Source organism: Chelonia mydas, chromosome 2, assembly GCF_015237465.2.
Source record: "Chelonia mydas isolate rCheMyd1 chromosome 2, rCheMyd1.pri.v2, whole genome shotgun sequence".
NCBI classification, from domain to species: Eukaryota; Metazoa; Chordata; order Testudines; family Cheloniidae; genus Chelonia; species Chelonia mydas.
Window position 1 is genome coordinate 129,458,968 of NC_057850.1, and position 17,700 is coordinate 129,476,667.

General features: G+C 40.9%; 1 long non-coding RNA gene across 1 annotated transcript; it reads left to right on the forward strand.

Moving 5' to 3' along the window:
- The first annotated feature begins 627 nt into the window (after nt 1–627).
- Nucleotides 628–9,217, forward strand: LOC122464297. The gene is made up of 4 exons (XR_006288237.1): nt 628–796; nt 2,708–2,914; nt 3,730–3,914; nt 8,114–9,217. It is a non-coding gene; the product is annotated as an uncharacterized LOC122464297 (long non-coding RNA).
- The last annotated feature ends 8,483 nt before the right edge of the window (nt 9,218–17,700 follow it).

Genomic DNA, 17,700 nt, shown 5'->3' on the forward strand with positions numbered 1-17,700 from the left:
AGGTAACTTTGATATGTTTGGCTACAATATTGTGATTAGGAAGAAAATGACTACTATTAATTGTTTGATTCCTAGATCCTACAGTGATTGAGACTCTGCGGAAATGTATAGGGGGCAGTAGTAGTTACAGTGATTAAAAGTAAAAAGAATAAAACATTTAACTGATAACTTCAAATGAGGTGGAAAAGGTTTAATTTCTCTTGGAAATTTTCATGAGATATATTTACCTGTTTTTAGCTAGTGCTAGTCTCTTGAGGGCCATAACACTTTGTTTTGATTCCAGGTGTTGGGTTTAGTGTATGGGTGCTGGGTGGCCTGTGATATACAGGAGGTCAGCCTAGATGATCTGGTGCTCCTTTCTGACTTTAAACTCTAACTCTATTAAGCACTGATGGTATGCCTCAGGTGACACAAGATACCAAGAAAGCGTGGCACCTGCCTTGTAAACCTTATGTATGCACCTTTTACTAGAGGGGCCTCTGAACTTTATTGGGAGTGTTCTGGGGAAAAGCCTGTGTGCCGCAATCTAGCCTTAGAGACTGCAACTCCCACGAGGCCTTGAGGAAAGAGGCAGACTTCCTCCTGCAGGGCGAGCAGGCAGTGAACTCCATTTTGGGAAGAGGAATGAGAGTGCTGCTGTGGAGCTCTGTCCATACTAGGAGCTGCTGCTACTGAGAGCCTGCAGGGGCTTTGATCCAGCAGGAAGCCGCAGCGGCTGTTGGTGGCTTCACTGGAGCCAGGGCAGAGACTGTTGCTGTGCTTAGAGCTGACTGGGGTGGGCCTGCAGTGAAGGACTGTGAGTAACCCCCACTGTTGTTTGGGAAAGTACTTGCTCGGGAAGGGACACCACAGAGAGATTGAGTCTGAGTCGAGCAGAGTGATCTTCCCACCAAACCAGGACCCAGAGCTGCTGACATCTGGTGGGGCCAGCTCCAATCGTCCGAGGGGTTGTGCAGATTGTTGCCTTGGTGGGCCTGATACACAGAAACAACAGAGTGCTGTCTCCAGCTGCAGATCTTCCAGAGTGCCCACGCAAGCCGGTGTCTCGGACTCTGAAATCCAGAGGAGTGTACACTGCGGGGTGGGGTGAATGGTGGCAGTGTCAATGCCAGTTAGATAAGTTTAATTTATCACTGTATCCTATATTTGTTAATTGATTTTATCAACTTCCCCCCCCGTGGATTTAAATTAATCGTGAAATATTTTAGTCTGTTATACCCTGTTCTTTAAGTTGTTACGTAAAGGTGTGTTAGCTCTAATTTAAGTATATTGGATGTATATTATTTATAATTGGTATTTTTGAGTTACACCCATGCCACAGATCATAGAATCATAGAATATCAGGTTTGGAAGGGACCTCAGAAGGTCATCTAGTCCAACCCCCTGCTCGAAGCAGGACCAAGTCCCAGTTAAATCATCCCAGCCAGGGCTTTGTCAAGCCTGACCTTAAAAACCTCTAAGGAAGGAGATTCTACCACCTCCCTAGGTAACGCACTCCAGTGTTTCACCACCCTCTTAGTGAAAAAGTTTTTCCTAATATCCAATCTAAACCTCCCCCACTGGAACTTGAGACCATTACTCCTCGTTCTGTCATCTGCTACCATTGAGAACAGTCTAGAGCCATCCTCTTTGGAACCCCCTTTCAGGTAGTTGAAAGCAGCTATCAAATCCCCCCTCATTCTTCTCTTCTGTAGACTAAACAATCCCAGCTCCCTCAGCCTCTCCTCATAAGTCATGTGTTCTAGACCCCTAATCATTTTTGTTGCCCTTCGCTGGACTCTCTCCAATTTATCCACATCCTTCTTGTAGTGTGGGGCCCAAAACTGGACACAGTACTCCAGATGAGGCCTCACCAATGTCGAATAGAGGGGAACGATCACGTCCCTCGATCTGCTCGCTATGCCCCTACTTATACATCCCAAAATGCCATTGGCCTTTTTGGCAACAAGGGCACACTGCTGACTCATATCCAGCTTGTCGTCCACTGTCACCCCTAGGTCCTTTTCCGCAGAACTGCTGCCTAGCCATTCGGTCCCTAGTCTGTAGCGGTGCATTGGATTCTTCCGTCCTAAGTGCAGGACCCTGCACTTATCCTTATTGAACCTCATCAGATTTCTTTTGGCCCAATCCTCCAATTTGTCTAGATCCTTCTGTATCCTATCCCTCCCCTCCAGCGTATCTACCACTCCTCCCAGTTTAGTATCATCCGCAAATTTGCTCAGAGTGCAATCCACACCATCCTCCAGATCATTTATGAAGATATTGAACAAAACCGGCCCCAGGACCGACCCCTGGGGCACTCCACTTGACACCGGCTGCCAACTAGACATGGAGCCATTGATCACTACCCGTTGAGCCCGACAATCTAGCCAACTTTCTACCCACCTTATAGTGCATTCATCCAGCCCATACTTCCTTAACTTGCTGACAAGAATACTGTGGGAGACCGTGTCAAAAGCTTTGCTAAAGTCAAGAAACAATACATCCACTGCTTTCCCTTCATCCACAGAACCAGTAATCTCATCATAAAAGGCGATTAGATTAGTCAGGCATGACCTTCCCTTGGTGAATCCATGCTGGCTGTTCCTGATCACTTTCCTCTCATGCAAGTGCTTCAGGATTGATTCTTTGAGGACCTGCTCCATGATTATATTATTATTATTTATATATATTATTTATAGATTATATTATTATTATTTGTTATTAGAATAGCTTTATTCCTGGAGGTTCCCAAGGTACACCATTGAGTGTGTACAGGGCCCAGCCACGTGGAGGCACTGCCAATTTCAAATTCCTTTGGGGGCAAAGGACTGCAGCAGAGGTGTGGATAGAGGATTCCCACCTATCCAACATCACCACTGGGATACTCAGGATCTCCTTTAATGTCAACAACATCAGGCGCCCAGGCACACGGGTGAGTGTTGCCTGCTCCCGAGTAACCCAGGGAGGAAAGGGGTGGCGGGGAGTTACACTTATAATCCAAGAAGAGCTCTCCCCCTCCAACACACACACAAAAAAACAAATATCACTGGGAAACTTAGAGTTTTTGGCTATACTAGACTCTGACTTTCTCCCATTAAAATCAAAATAAAAACTCCAGTTGATTTCTGTGGGTCAAGACAAAGCCTCTAGAATGAGATTTATTTTTCCATTAATGGCTGCATGGGAGCACTTTTAATGCTATGCAATATCACTGGTGGGTTATGTGGAAGACCTGAGTTTTGAGGGAATTGTGTGAGGAAAAGATGCCGGGATGGATAAAGAGGGAATTCTGGGGCATGGCTAGTATAGAAGTGGGCATTGTGGAAAACTGTGAAACTTCTTATATATATATATTTTATGAAAGAATGAATCAATTTTCCAACCCATATACCATTGTTACCCATTGGGGCAAAGGGATTAAATTCTTTCTTTTCTAATGGGAAGATGTGACAGATGTGAGCTCTTGAAAACTTCAAAGACTATTATACTGAGAAAACGTGGAAAACTTCAAAGACTATTATACTGAGATGTGCCAGATTCTGTGGTCCCACAGAATATTCATAGACCTTTGTACAAATAATAGTTATATGTGTCTTTGTGTTCCTGGCTCATTGGGTGGGTTTCCTATGGAATCTGGAACAATGGGGGTGATTAATACAAAGTCCCAATGCCAGTTATTCAGCTATCCAGCCTTTGAAACTTTACCCCCTTGAGGAAAGGGGCATTGAGTGGTTTCATCTGTTTCAGGAGATCTGGGCAACGAAGGTTCCAAACTGTAGACAGTGTCAGCTCGAAGTGACTCCAGGTTGACCCACAAACTCACGAGTCACAAACTGATGTGACACCTTAGCCAAGAGAGCAAAATGCTGCTGGAAGGAGATGAAGGACTGGAAACAAACCCAGGTCTCCATGTGGAAGATGGGTGATACATGGTAAGCTTAGTATGTTTGTAGACTGTTTATTGTTGATATGCTTTCTCTGTAATGCTTTTGTTCTAAAATAACTGTACCGTGCTTTGTGAGGGCTGGCTGCCCTCTGGTAAGTGCTGACATAGCCTCTGGGAGATAATAGAATAGCAGATGCTGGGCTAAAGTTAGACACGCTGAAATATTCACAGTGAATTGAAAGAGCACTGTGACCCTAAAACTGTGTTCTGGAGGGAAAGTAAAACCGGTGCTGGCCCACAGAGAGGTCACGTCTTTAGGGCTGAGACATAAAAGGGTGTTCTTGAGGGGACCATGGAGAGCGTAGAATTACAGTTAACCCTGGACCTGATAGGCATGAAGAAAAGAGTTAGAAAAGGCTATTTATAGGGAAAAGCTTCATAAAAACTTTCAAATAGACGAAAAGCAGGGAAGCTTTGCCAAAATGGGTTAATTAGTTCTGTATACCGTTTGTGTAACGGAAGAATAAACCAGTGAGTTGAACACAGTACAGTATCTTACTCGAGGGCTGTTCTTTTCCTATAGAAAGCCATCTAAGAATAACACAAATTTGAGTTAACACTTCAAAACAGAACATGTGAATAAGCATCACTTGTCTTGATGCATTATCTTAAACCACTGGCTGAGGGTTGGATTATGTCATTCTAAGTGCAAGTTATACATCCGAATTCTGAGAGGCAGCTTAATCTTTACTTGTCACATGTTACATCTTTAAGGACCAATTGAGCTCTTACAATTGAAACTCTTCACAAGTTATTTGTGGTGTCAGGTTTGATGTGTTCTGACAGATGGGATGTAGCCAAGCCTTTGACAGATTTTCAAAAACAAAACAGAAAAATGAAATTAAGCTCTTTTTCAGGGATACATAAGTGACACAGTCATGAATACAGTGGGCTCTGGAGGAGAATTGCCCTATCTGTACTCATATAAGTCATGATCAGCTCTTGCTGAGTGACAGTTATAGCTAGTTTTTTCAAAATGAATGATCAAAATGCTCATAGAAACATGTTAGTGTCCCTTTAAGATGGAATAAAACAAGGAGGCCTGATGAACAAAAGCATTATAATTTTAATCATAGCCCCAAATTGTGAAGTTGAGTTCTGGATCAGAACAGAATAATTATTAGATCCGATTTTTCTAGTTCAGGGTGTCTAGCATTTATGTAACAGTCAAGAACATGATACCGATTATAAACAGACCAATTAATTCCAGATGAGTGCCCATACAAACTTCAAACCGTACCATATATCTATTGTCCATGCTGCATACGTTACAAAAAAAAAACATATTTTACAGAATTTTAAAAAGACATAGTGCTGCTATTTTTCATATCCCCCTGCTTGTATAGACAGGCTGCCTAAAAAGTATAATAAATATAAGCAATCTTTTTAATACAGCAGTTTAGTCAATCGTAGTCCAAAATGTAAAATCCTATATCCTTCAACTGACCAGTGCTAGAAATAAGTCCAGAATGCTATTGGAGAGAGAGGATTTCCAGCTCTTAAGTGGTAGACAGAGCCAATTTATATCCCTGAAGGTTAGGATCCCAAATCTGCACCAGGATCTACAAGTGTGCCCCACCGTGCCCTTGAAGAATTCATTGACTTCAATAGGACACCACAATGATATATTAGTCTCTAAGGTGCCACAAGTCCTCCTTTTCTTTTCACAATGATATAGGTGTCAGTGCTAGCAGTTCCTCATAAGGACTAATGCCTAAAAGTGAAATTGATTTAGGATTGGATATTGCCTACCCTGCATAGTGCATTTTAGGGAAAATCATTTCATATTTGAGGGGAAGGAGTGTAACATTTTGGCAGATTTTTCTCTTTTTTAAAATAGAAGCTCTAGGAAAATTTCTTAGGGATTTGAAATGTTAGAAGTAGTTTTGGCAGTTATAGATCAGTGTTCAGACAGCAGGTGAGGCAGACTAAGGCACGGGATACTGTAGAACAGTATGAAAACATGGATTTCAGCACCATACATGCTTTAAAGTAGATTGGGAACTTTTATTCACCCTGTCTCATAATACAAGAACAGAGAGACATTCAGTGAAATTGAATGGTGGCAAATTAAAAAATGCATAGAAGTATTTTTTTTCATATAACTGCACAATCAGCCTGTGGAACTCATTGCCACAGATATAACTGAGACCAAGCATGTAACAGCATTCAAAAAAGGATTTTATGTTTACACAAATAACTTATCTAGAGTTAACACAGTAAATATTAACCAAAAAACCCAACAAGCATTTTCAGCGCATAAGCCTACTTCTAAGTATTAGGGGCTAGGAGGAACTTCTTCCTGTGGGCAAGTTATCTGACAGCTGCCTGCAACTTCTTCTTCTGAAGTATCCAGTAGCTTTTGGAGCTAGAATCCTACTGGTTTGATCCATTATAACCATTCCCGTGTGTCAGTAAGTATTTCATTGTAACTTTCCAGGAATAAATGCACATTCTTTCTTTTCCTTATTTTTTATGACCCATTTATCAATTTCTCCCACATAATGCCACTGCCCAGTCAGTGGTGCCACTGTCCCTCTTACTACTCAGTTTTCCAGCAAAAGGAGACTTACGTTACAGTTTTACCACAAGTAGAGTCCTATAAAGTTGAAGTCTTTCTTGATAACACTCCATTTGTCAACACTTTGGTCCTCAATATATATGGGCAGATTCTCTCCATTTTTATCATTTTCTTTTTTTTTTTGTCTAGTATGAACAAGCCTCTGGCAACTTTTGTCCTTTGAAATAGCTGTTCTTCTCACTTGGCAATGGTGTCTTTTTATTATTTTTATTGTATTTTACAGTCTTATTTTTGCTTTTTTACTGCATGTAACATTGACCTTCTGATGTCTTGCATGTCCCTTAAAGGTTGGTTTTGTCACCGGATGTAGCAGCAGCTGTGCTGTGCTGAGAAACTGTTGGAATATGTATATGTAAAATTCAGCCTTTTCTGAATACCAGAGTAGTAATCCTGAGAAAAATCAACCTGGTTAATAATAGTATTAGTACTTAGCTGATATTTTAGTGATTATTAACGTATTCATTTGATTAGGGTAGCACTCAAAAGCACTACAAGGATTATCCTGGGCTCTATACAAAAGTATTCAAGGCCTAGGAAGGGAATTCCCCCCACTCCCCAGTGTTTTCTGTGACTGTCTCTCCCCCCCGGCCCCCCGTCCTCTGAGGCATCAGGGATTTCCATAGCTGGAGATGGGACACTGGTGGGGTGAGCCAGGACTCTGAGGTGGCACAAACAATTTTCTCTCTTACATGTTTCACTGGCTGACTCTTGCTCACATTTTCAGGGTCTAGCTCAAGAATCAGCAATCTTTGGCACGCGGCCCATCAGGGAAATCTGCTGACAGGCTGGGATAGTTTGTTTACCTGCAGCGTCCACAGGTTCGGCCAATCGGAGATCCCACTGGCCGCAGTACGCCGTTCCAGCCCAATGGGGGCTGCAGGAAGTGGCGTGGGCCAAGGGTTGTGCTGTATTTGGGGTTGGGAAGGAATTTTCCTGCAGGACAGATTGGCAGAGGGCTTGGGGAGTTTTTTGCCTTCCTCTGCAACATGGGGCCTGGGTCACTTGCTGAGATTACCTGGCTAGATGTCACTTAATCAGTTCCCTACCATTGCTGGAGCCTCAATTACTGTTATACCTCAGTTCCTCCTGTTCTCTGCCTGTGGCACACAATACTTTAGTCTCCCAAGGTCTGTAATACTGTGGCCTGATTATAGCTGTTTGCTTGGTGTGGAGTGGCTGGGAGGTGTTAGTTGCCTGTCCTGTACAGAAGGTCAGACTAAAATAGTATGGTGGTCCCTTCTGACCTTAAATGCTGACACATGAACAGATATAACCCCTTCCCCAAAGATCTTACAATCTCATATATTCCATATGTATAAGCTATGTTTATTTGCGAGCTTTGAAAAATGTTGGCTTTGAATTAATGAAGTTATGGCTAGTTGCGAATACCATTTGGATCATGCAGAGTAGAAAAATAGCAAAGTATACATGTCTGTCTACGCTTCATGTACAGTGCAATTGTGTGTACCAGTATTCTTTTATTAACATATTTTCCCATGATTCAGGGGAATAAGCTGGCCTTTGGGGACTGGATTTGCTTTTATTTATTTATTTTTTTTTAATTTAATCTTTCCCTTTTTTGTTTTCTCTCTTCAATCTTTTAGGAAATGGCAGGGAAATTTAAAGTCACAAGCTAATATGAATGCAATGAGAAGCTTGAAAAAAGTCAGGAAACTCCAAAAGTTAAGTTTTCTGTTCGTATGCTAACATGATATGTTGCATTTACTAATCCTTTGCTTGCTCACTGACATTTTTTATTTAATCTATACCATCATGAAGGGGGAGGGGGATGTTTGGTCTTTCCAGCATGAGGGAGTCCCCAGCAAGCATTCCCCCATGGGATCTCCTTTTTCCATTGCATCAAATGCAAACTACACGTCTTCACTTTTTCAGTCTATCTCTTCCATTGGTATGTTCTCAAATGCTGTCAAGCTGCCCATATACAGCTGTGATCTACCAGCAATGCCAGGCTTTATTTTCCTTTAGTCACATTTTCCCATAAGCACCTTTGCACTTTCTCGATGCCGCCGGGTAGGCAAGCTTTGTCAAAAATCTGCAAGTCCACTACATTATCCTCCTTTACATCTCTCCGTTAAAACTTCTGTCTGTTGTGATTCCTGCAAAACGCTCAACAATGGATAGGCAGTTGTGACTGCTGCTTCTAATAACACTCTATGCTCATCACAATTTTCTCACTGTTATTTTGTTAATTTGTTGTATCTACCAGTTCTCCTTCACCTCCCTGTATGCTCTTAGGGGCCAAAACTATCTTTTATTTTTGTGTGTGTACAGTTCTTACTGCATTCCCTCACTGGGAACTGTAGATGCTAATTGTGATGCTGTATGGAATTGGGAGGGGGGGGCACGTTAGGATATTATGAATACCAATATTGTAAAATTGCAATGAGTTATGCCAGATATACCATGTAAGGTATCTGCAAAAATGTTATAATTTGCCAGGTATGATGATCTTATTTATGTGTTTATATCACCTTTGTATTGTAGGTTATAGGTATGGTATGTCTGAAGTTCCAAACTTGTGCTGAGCATCTGGGTGACACTCCCAGACAGATTGGCATCAGCACTGCCTAGCCTGATTGATAGCCCATCAAGGGACATCATCTATACAATTGAGAGAAGGCAAGGGATACACCTTATGACTCAGCAAGGCATGCAGGGCATACCTATGGACAGAACTCTAAAGCTACCAGGCCATGTGCTGGGCAGCTTGTGTTTGAAACAATGGAAATCAAGCTGCATGGCAAAAGACTATAAAAGGCAGCTGCATTTTCTCCATTTTGTCTTCAGTCTGGCTTCTTGTCTTCACACCTGCTTCTTACCTCTGGCGTAACGTTTCTACAAACGAAGGCCTGAAAAAAGGACTGAATGACCCATCCAAGCTGTGGATGTATTCCAGAGGGATGTTCAAGCCAGCAAACTCACCAATACTTCTAGGAACCTGATGGACTTTGAAGTCTTTGTATGTTTTGCCATTTAAATCTCTCTTCTTGGTCTTTTTTTTTATATAATAAACCTTTAGTTTTAGACACTAAAGGATTGGTTGGCAATGTGGTATTTTGGTAAGATCCAAACTATACTAACCTAGTAACATGGCTGACCCTTTGGGGTCAGAAGAACATTTTGTATATGTGAGCAGAGTTTTTTAAATAACTTCTCACTGTACTGGACCTAGGTGCTTATTGGGAGCCAGAGAACTGGAATGCAATAAAGGGGGCTGTGTGATTTCTCTTTTGCTTCTTGATAACCAGTGTGGGGGATTGAAAGCACAGTTTGTGACTGGGTGGGAGTTTAAACTAAGTGTGACCCACCAGTCTTCAGAGTATCTGCTCTCCTATTTGAAGCCTGCCCTTACATTGGCATTTCCAGTTACGGCTGCCCTAGGCACACTGGGTCATACTAATGCAGCGCAAATATTTAATAATAATAATTAATAAGAGGTTAGCTAGCCCAGCACAGGGGCTGTGTTGTGTGGAAAGCCCTGAGGTTGCCTTAAACTGTGGAAAGTCTGGTATAGACCTGGACCCAGGATCAAGGAGCCACTCATTTGGGCATTCCCTAAATATTGTTTGTATTTGGGTATTATACTTCATGGGTGTGAACAAAGATCTTCCATAATATACCCAGTTAAGTATAAAGTTTTAAAAAGTCCTTTGAGATATCGGTAAATTTTCCTTGTTATCTAGCAGTACACTCGCACAACATACATTTGTGTCACTGACAGCAGAAATTGGCAATTATGCAAGCAGATAAGTTATTCCAGACGTAACTAATGAGACACTTCCACAAATCAGAAAGATCCATTAAAAAAGAAAATCTACAAAGCCTCTAATAGAATAGAATTGGATTATTATCAAATTTGGCAAGAGTCTATTGCAGGGGTGGCCAGACTTGCTGACCCTCTGAGTCACATACGATAATGTCTGTAACCTCGAGAGCTGGGCACGCCTGCTGGGGCTTGGGGCTTTAGCCCTGTGGAGCTGCCTGCCAGGGTGCAGGGCTGCCCTATGAGGGTGAAGCCCCAAGCACTACCATCCTGCTGAAGGGCAGAAGCCCTGAGCTCCTCCGCCAGTCTGGTATACAGAGAAAAGGGGGCATGGTGGGCTTGGTAAAAGAGCTGCATGTGGTTCGCAAGCCACAGTTTGGCCACCCCAGTCTATTCTGATAGTTTGGTGAAGGATGCAATAGAGAGAGATGAATATCCTTAATCAACAGTTTGCAGTCATTACATGAAATAAAACAATCCCACCGCTGATTCAGAAAATCCTGTAAGTGCTGTTCTGAGGCAACACAGATTAAAACAGGTATATCAATAATCAAATGGCTTATGACACAAGACTTCAGGTGCCTCTAGCAAATGGTATGTAACTAATAATTAATTACTTACAATTGCTTTTAAGGGAGAGAATTCTTGACAAGTATTAAAAAGGCAGAGGCAGATCTAGATATCAACTACTCCTATGTAATTGAGATAGAATCTGCCCAGATGGGAAAATGGCAGACATTATTCATGTAGAAAATGTATAGGTGTTTACTAATCTAGCAGATAATGACTGGTGGCTTTTAAGAGAAAGTAGCAGAAATAAATACTCTTCAGCGATTCACAGATGGCTGGCTGATCCTATAGAGCAGAAACAAAACCAGTTACCTTTAAAATTACTATCTTAACTTCAGAAGAAAATTGTTACTAGGATTCAACACTTCTAAATATATTTACATGACAACTATATAAAAATATTCTACAGCAAAACACTAGTCCAAATTCCAGCTTTTACTACCAGAGATGCGTTTGGGGGAAGCGGGGGGAGCAGCAAAGATGTAGCACCTAAGTACTGACTCCAAGACATTCTACATACAACAGCTGATACACACAGGTTGCGTCAGTGGATCAGAGGCAAGCGTGCTCAGAAATGACATGTGCATCTCTAGAATGTGCTGCATTCTTTTCCCCAGATCTACCTCTGATTATCAGATGGAGTGGGAAACAAGGCTTTGATCATACCCAGAAGCCATCCAGGAAAGAGTGCTGCCAGGAATGTTCATTGCCCAAATAGCCAAGTGTTTCAGGAAACATTGGTCCTGTCTTTTCTGTATTCTGCCTCTAGGTACAATGGAGGGTGAGAGTGGGCTCTGGGCACCCTATTCTCCAGCCCACTGTACTTGTATGTGGCCTGTCACAATTTAACCCTAAAGCTTATCATTGTATTTTGGGACATTTCTGATGATTAGGATAGGGTTTGTGGGTTTTGTTTTTTAAACAAAAGAATACTGTACTAGTGTATATAGGCAAAAATAGCAATAAGGATACATTTCTTGAATAGTTCTGGCTGATACGCAAAGGAAAGGCTGGCATGTTTTCAAATAGGAATTGTGCCGAGCCGGTTGAACTAACTCTTGTCAAAAAATTTAATGAACCTGAGATAGTTGCTGTTGAAGATCCAGCCCAATATCCAGCATGAAACTGCAATGTCTTTCTTAATGTAAAGCTTGTATTTTTTAGATCTTCAGGCCCAAATAATGAGACCGCTCTTTAGCTCCTTATGTCCTTGACTCTAGAAAAAAACATCTGCAGCTTCACATGCAGTGAGGCTCGTATGTGCCAGAGAATGGCTTATTTCTAAGTCAGATAAACAAAACACAGTCCTCTCTGTTCTAGAGGCAATGTACATTACTGGCAGACCATTCTGTAAGTCAAAGTAGGAGGTTAACCCTGGGCTACCCAACCAAAAATGCGGGGGAAATTGAACTCTGTTCTTTCCCCAAAATGACAGTATATCATTTGATCAGTTTAATGGATCGAAGAATCCTTAAACTGGTTAAGAGTTTTGGAGGATTCCTTACCCCTCTCCCATTGATTCTAATCAGCTTTGGGTCAGGCCCTAAAAGAAGATGGTAAAAGAAGGTGGGACATATTTTAAAGTATTTAAACTAAATGTGAAGTCCTGAATGTTATTTTAGATACATTATATCTGTATGTTCTACCTCTTTTTCCATGATTAGATAGGTTTCAGAGTAACAGCCGTGTTAGTCTGTATTCGCAAAAAGAAAAGGAGTACTTGTGGCACCTTAGAGACTAACCAATTTATTTGAGCATAAGCTTTCGTGAGCTACAGCTCACTTCATCGGATGCATACTGTGGAAAGTGTAGAAGATCTTATTATACACACAAAGCATGAAAAAATACCTCCCCCCACCCCACTCTCCTGCTGGTAATAGCTTATCTAAAGTGATCACTCTCCTTACAATGTGTATGATAATCAAGTTGGGCCATTTCCAGCACAAATCCAGGGTTTAACAAGAACGTCTGGGGGGGGAGGGGGCGTAGGAAAAAACAAGGGGAAATAGGTTACCTTGCATAATGACTTAGCCACTCCCAGTCTCTATTCAAGCCTAAGTTAATTGTATCCAATTTGCAAATGAATTCCAATTCAACAGTTTCTCGCTGGAGTCTGGTTTTGAAGTTTTTCTGTTGTAATATTGCAACTTTCATGTCTGTAATCGCGTGACCAGAGAGATTGAAGTGTTCTCCGACTGGTTTATGAATGTTATAATTCTTGACATCTGATTTGTGTCCATTTATTCTTTTATGTAGAGACTGTCCAGTTTGACCAATGTACATGGCAGAGGGGCATTGCTGGCACATGATGGCATATATCACATTGGTGGATGTGCAGGTGAATGAGCCTCTGATAGTGTGGCTGATGTTATTAGGCTCTGTGATGGTGTCCCCTGAATAGATATGTGGGCACAGTTGGCAACGGGCTTTGTTGCAAGGATAGGTTCCTCGGTTAGTGGTTCTGTTGTGTGGTATGTGGTTGCTGGTGAGTATTTGCTTCAGTCTGGGGGGCTGTCTGTAGGCAAGGACTGGCCTGTCTCCCAAGATTTGTGAGAGTGTTGGGTCATCCTTCAGGATAGGTTGTAGATCCTTAATAATGCGTTGGAGAGGTTTTAGTTGGGAGCTGAAGGTGACAGCTAGTGGTGTATTGTTATTTTCTTTGTTAGGCCTGTCCTGTAGTAGGTGACTTCTGGGAACTCTTCTGGCTCTATCAATCTGTTTCTTCACTTCCGCAGGTGGGTATTGTAGTTGTAAGAATGCTTGATAGAGATTTTGTAGGTGTTTGTCTCTGTCTGAGGGGTTGGAGCAAATGCGGTTGTATCGCAGAGCTTGGCTGTAGACAATGGATCGTGTGGTATGGGGGGAGAGAAAACCTGGATTTGTGCTGGAAATGGCCCAACTTAATTATCATACACATTGTAAGGAGAGTGATCACTTTAGACAAGCTATTACCAGCAGGAGAGTGGGGTGGGGGGAGGTATTTTTTCATGCTTTGTGTGTATAAAAAGATCTTCTACACTTTCCACAGTATGCATCCGATGAAGTGAGCTGTAGCTCACGAAAGCTTATGCTCAAATAAATTGGTTAGTCTCTAAGGTGCCACAAGTACTCCTTTTCTTTTCATGATTAGATAGTGAGGGGCAGATTTTCACTGCACTCTTGCACTGTAAAGAGGCCTTTGTGTCAATAGAAATCTGTCCATCGCTGTGTTCAATACCAGGAGGAACGGGGGGAAGCAATAAAAGGCTTTTATTGAAGTGTAAGATAAAGAGTGCAAATCAAAGAACAGAGGGAGGACTTTATCAGTCGTTTCCTGACTGACGGACATTTCTACAAACTCGGTAAAACTCAGAAAAATTATATTAGAGGCAGTAAACATGCTGGACTTAATCAGGGTGAATAACAAACCCATACTTTTCCATCAGAGTCCTAGTGACCTGAATGTTTCTTCTGTGCTGGGAAAATAATGTGAAGATAGTTGATTTTGGAGCAAATCTATGTGCATCGCCTTAGCGCAACACACACAGCTCAAAAACATACAGGTGCTTTCAACAATTTAGGGCAAAATTGTCACATGCATAATGATCTTTATTCTCCCCTGTACAGGGTACTTGCCTTGCAGATCACAAAACAGCAAGAAGAGCATCATGAACTTGCAGTTATTCTCCCTCTCATGCAGCTACACAGGCAGAACGAGGAGTAGGCAAAGCCTCTTTTCCATCACCACCGCCATGCCCTAATGTATTAGCCAGCACAGCTGAGTAAGCAGAGCAAGGGAAATGATCTGGATTCAGTAATGGACTGGCACAGTATTACTTTCCTCCTGGAGAAAATAGAGAACCAGGGACAGAATTGTCACAATTTGGTACTGTCCCTTATTTGGGGCTCGTTAAGAAATCTATAATGTTAGTAAATATTAACCTTTTTAATCCTCTTTTTTCCCTTGTAAATTAAATTTATTTACATATTAACTATTGCCCCAGAATCTCTGATATTACCAAAAAGTGTTTGTTTGTTTTTTAATTCTAAGGCCCAGAATGATGACTCTTAATCTGTGAGTGACCTGTACTCAGGATGTTTTTAATGTAATTGAGATTTGGGCTGCATCTAATTATTCCCACAGACCTGGAGTTGCTGAGGATATAGATGTCTAGGGAAAAGACCCCTCAAGTGAATGAAAATTGTCTACAGAAGTATGCTAGACTGAGACTGGGTGATTGATATGGGGTGCCTATGATTTAATTTATCTTCAATGATTGATAAGACATACTTGTTGTTGCAGATGTTTTCTTTAATGGATGAATTAAAGATCCATTGAAATGTTTTTAACCCCATAAGAACTGCCGTCACAGCCGTTAGTAATAATGACTGGATTAGCATTCCCTTTAGCTTATCGTTCATGTAACCTAACTATAACATAAAAGAAATTCCATCAGTAATTAGGTAAAATGAAAAGGTAAAAAAAAACAAAAAAACACAGAGTTAAATTAATCATGGGAAAGGATTTTCCCTCCAAAAAGGAGTTTTTGTCTCACACCCTACAACTGAAATAGGGTTGGAAAGTTAGGTTAGGAATAAATGTTGTCAGCATTCTACCAGATACAGAGGAAGGGACCAAACTGCCTTCTTTTCACCATCTACGGGGAATGATAAATTATATCTTCTTTCTGTAATCTGTATAGTACTGCACTAATCTCTGATCGTTAATCTTTGATTAAATAATTCCATTTGAGCCTGTTATTTGACAATTTAAAATCATTATTAACTTCAAGCATACAAAAACAGACTAGCTCCTAGCAAATTTATTGAGGTTAGGGAGAGTGTTAATAAATGTTTCTGTGGTAATGGGCTTTGGGACTGTAGGCACAGAATAATTTGCATTTTTGAAGCCAAATTAGCTAAGAAGAGTCAGGAGCTGTTCTGAGCTTTTTGAGATTTAGAGCCATTGCTTATTATATATTTCTTAGGAACTGAGATCCCACAATTGGGTCTGATCCCATTAAATCCTATATGTGAGAATAATGTTACTGAGGATATTAATCAAGGCAACAATTTATGGGACTAGTGTTACTCATGTGAACATTTAGCATTGGATCGTTTGGTAGAAAAGTATGAAGTTATGTTAATAAAATTTGATTTTAACATCACTGAGATTTCTTTATCCCAATATTTGTAAGTTTTCTGGTGAAAAGGGTTTTAAAGGACAAAGAAGTTGATCAGAACGCAGGAAATTCACACTTTTTAAATTAAGACTGAAAACTGTATCCAGAATTTGATATCCTGAAGCCAGCTCTCCAAATCATAAGGGGAAAGATAACTGATACAATTCTGGAAGGTCTTATCTTGAATTCTTGTGCTGTTGAAATCTGTCTGGATCTTGTTTTTGTTGATTGAATATTTCTTTTCTGTGAAACTGTCTGTACTGCTCTAAAAAATTTCATTGAATGTTTTAGAACCTTTGGAAGGATGGTTTTTTAAACATTAGTTTTGTTTTTGTCTTGAGACTGAACTTAACAGAGTTGTTTGGGGGGCAAAAAGGTGTATTCAACTAAATTATCCTACTCAGATTCTTTTCACCACTCTATCAAAGTCCTCACCTGTCCCAAATTAGTTCTTCATAGTTGGTTTCACAAAGTCATCTAAATTTATGGAGCAAGTAAGATTGTATTCAATTTCCTCAGTAGAGAAAGCAATAAATGAATCTGGGCCCCTAAGCTGAAAGCAATATTAGCAACAAATTTTAATGATCTGGCCAGGTTGTCTAGTGGTATTTCATTTTTCCTTTGACTGGGTGGGGAGAGGTGTGTTAGAGTTCTGATCCCCAGCTCATCCCTGACCTGGATGTGCTAGAGAGGTATTGCACTAGGCTTGTTGGGAGCTGACCTCTCATTTTGTTCAAGGGAGCTCCCTTAAGCTGACAATGAAAGAAAGTTAACAGGAACTAATGCGAACCATAGTGAATTCATTGTGTGAGTCACTGTGGCCTGGAACTTTGGAGGTTAATGCGAAAAAAGCTTGATATGATTGGTTGGCGATCCTGAATACAGCTCCTGAAGAGTGAGAAACAACTGTGAATTCAGGGGACTCAGACTTTAAATAGGTTTCAGAGTAGCAGCCATGTTAGTCTGTATCCGCAAAAAGAAGAGGAATACTTGTATTACTAAAGAACCAAGTCTTTTTTTGTAGAGCATCCCAAGCATATTCATCATTTTACCAACAATATTGGAGCTCAAATAAGGTAGGTCAGAAAACAAGGATTCTGCTTTAAAAAAAATGAAGTTTCAATACTTGTTTTCATTTCTCATTATACAATTTTTTCCCCACAAAAAAAAAAAAAAAAAAAAAAACAGAACAAGAGAGACCCGAGATTAACCAATAGGTTAGTCATTAGGGCACTCCACGGGGATGTTGCAGACACAGGTTCAAGCCCTGCTGTAAATCAGGCAGAGTAGGTATTTGAACCTAGCTTTCCTATGTCCTAGCTAGTGATTTACCACCAGGCTAAAAAATCAGCCTCTCAAGTGCTCCTGTGAGTACTGTTTCACTTTGTAAAAAATAAATAAATATTCCTTTGATGTTCTCAGGAGGGACTGACTCTATACCTTGGTGGTCATAGCACTCACTTGAGATGTGGGAAACCCAGGTTCAAATCTCAGTTTAGGCTATTTGCTATTCTGGGCTGGGTCCTTTCTCTGGTTTTGACCATAAATTCTATCCTGAATCTGAAAAATCTTCCTGCTGATTTTTTTGTCCAAACCTATGTGTTTCCATGAAAAGTTTTCGTTTTGATGAACTGGCATTTTCCGTTGAAAAAAAATTTATTGAAAAATTCTCAAC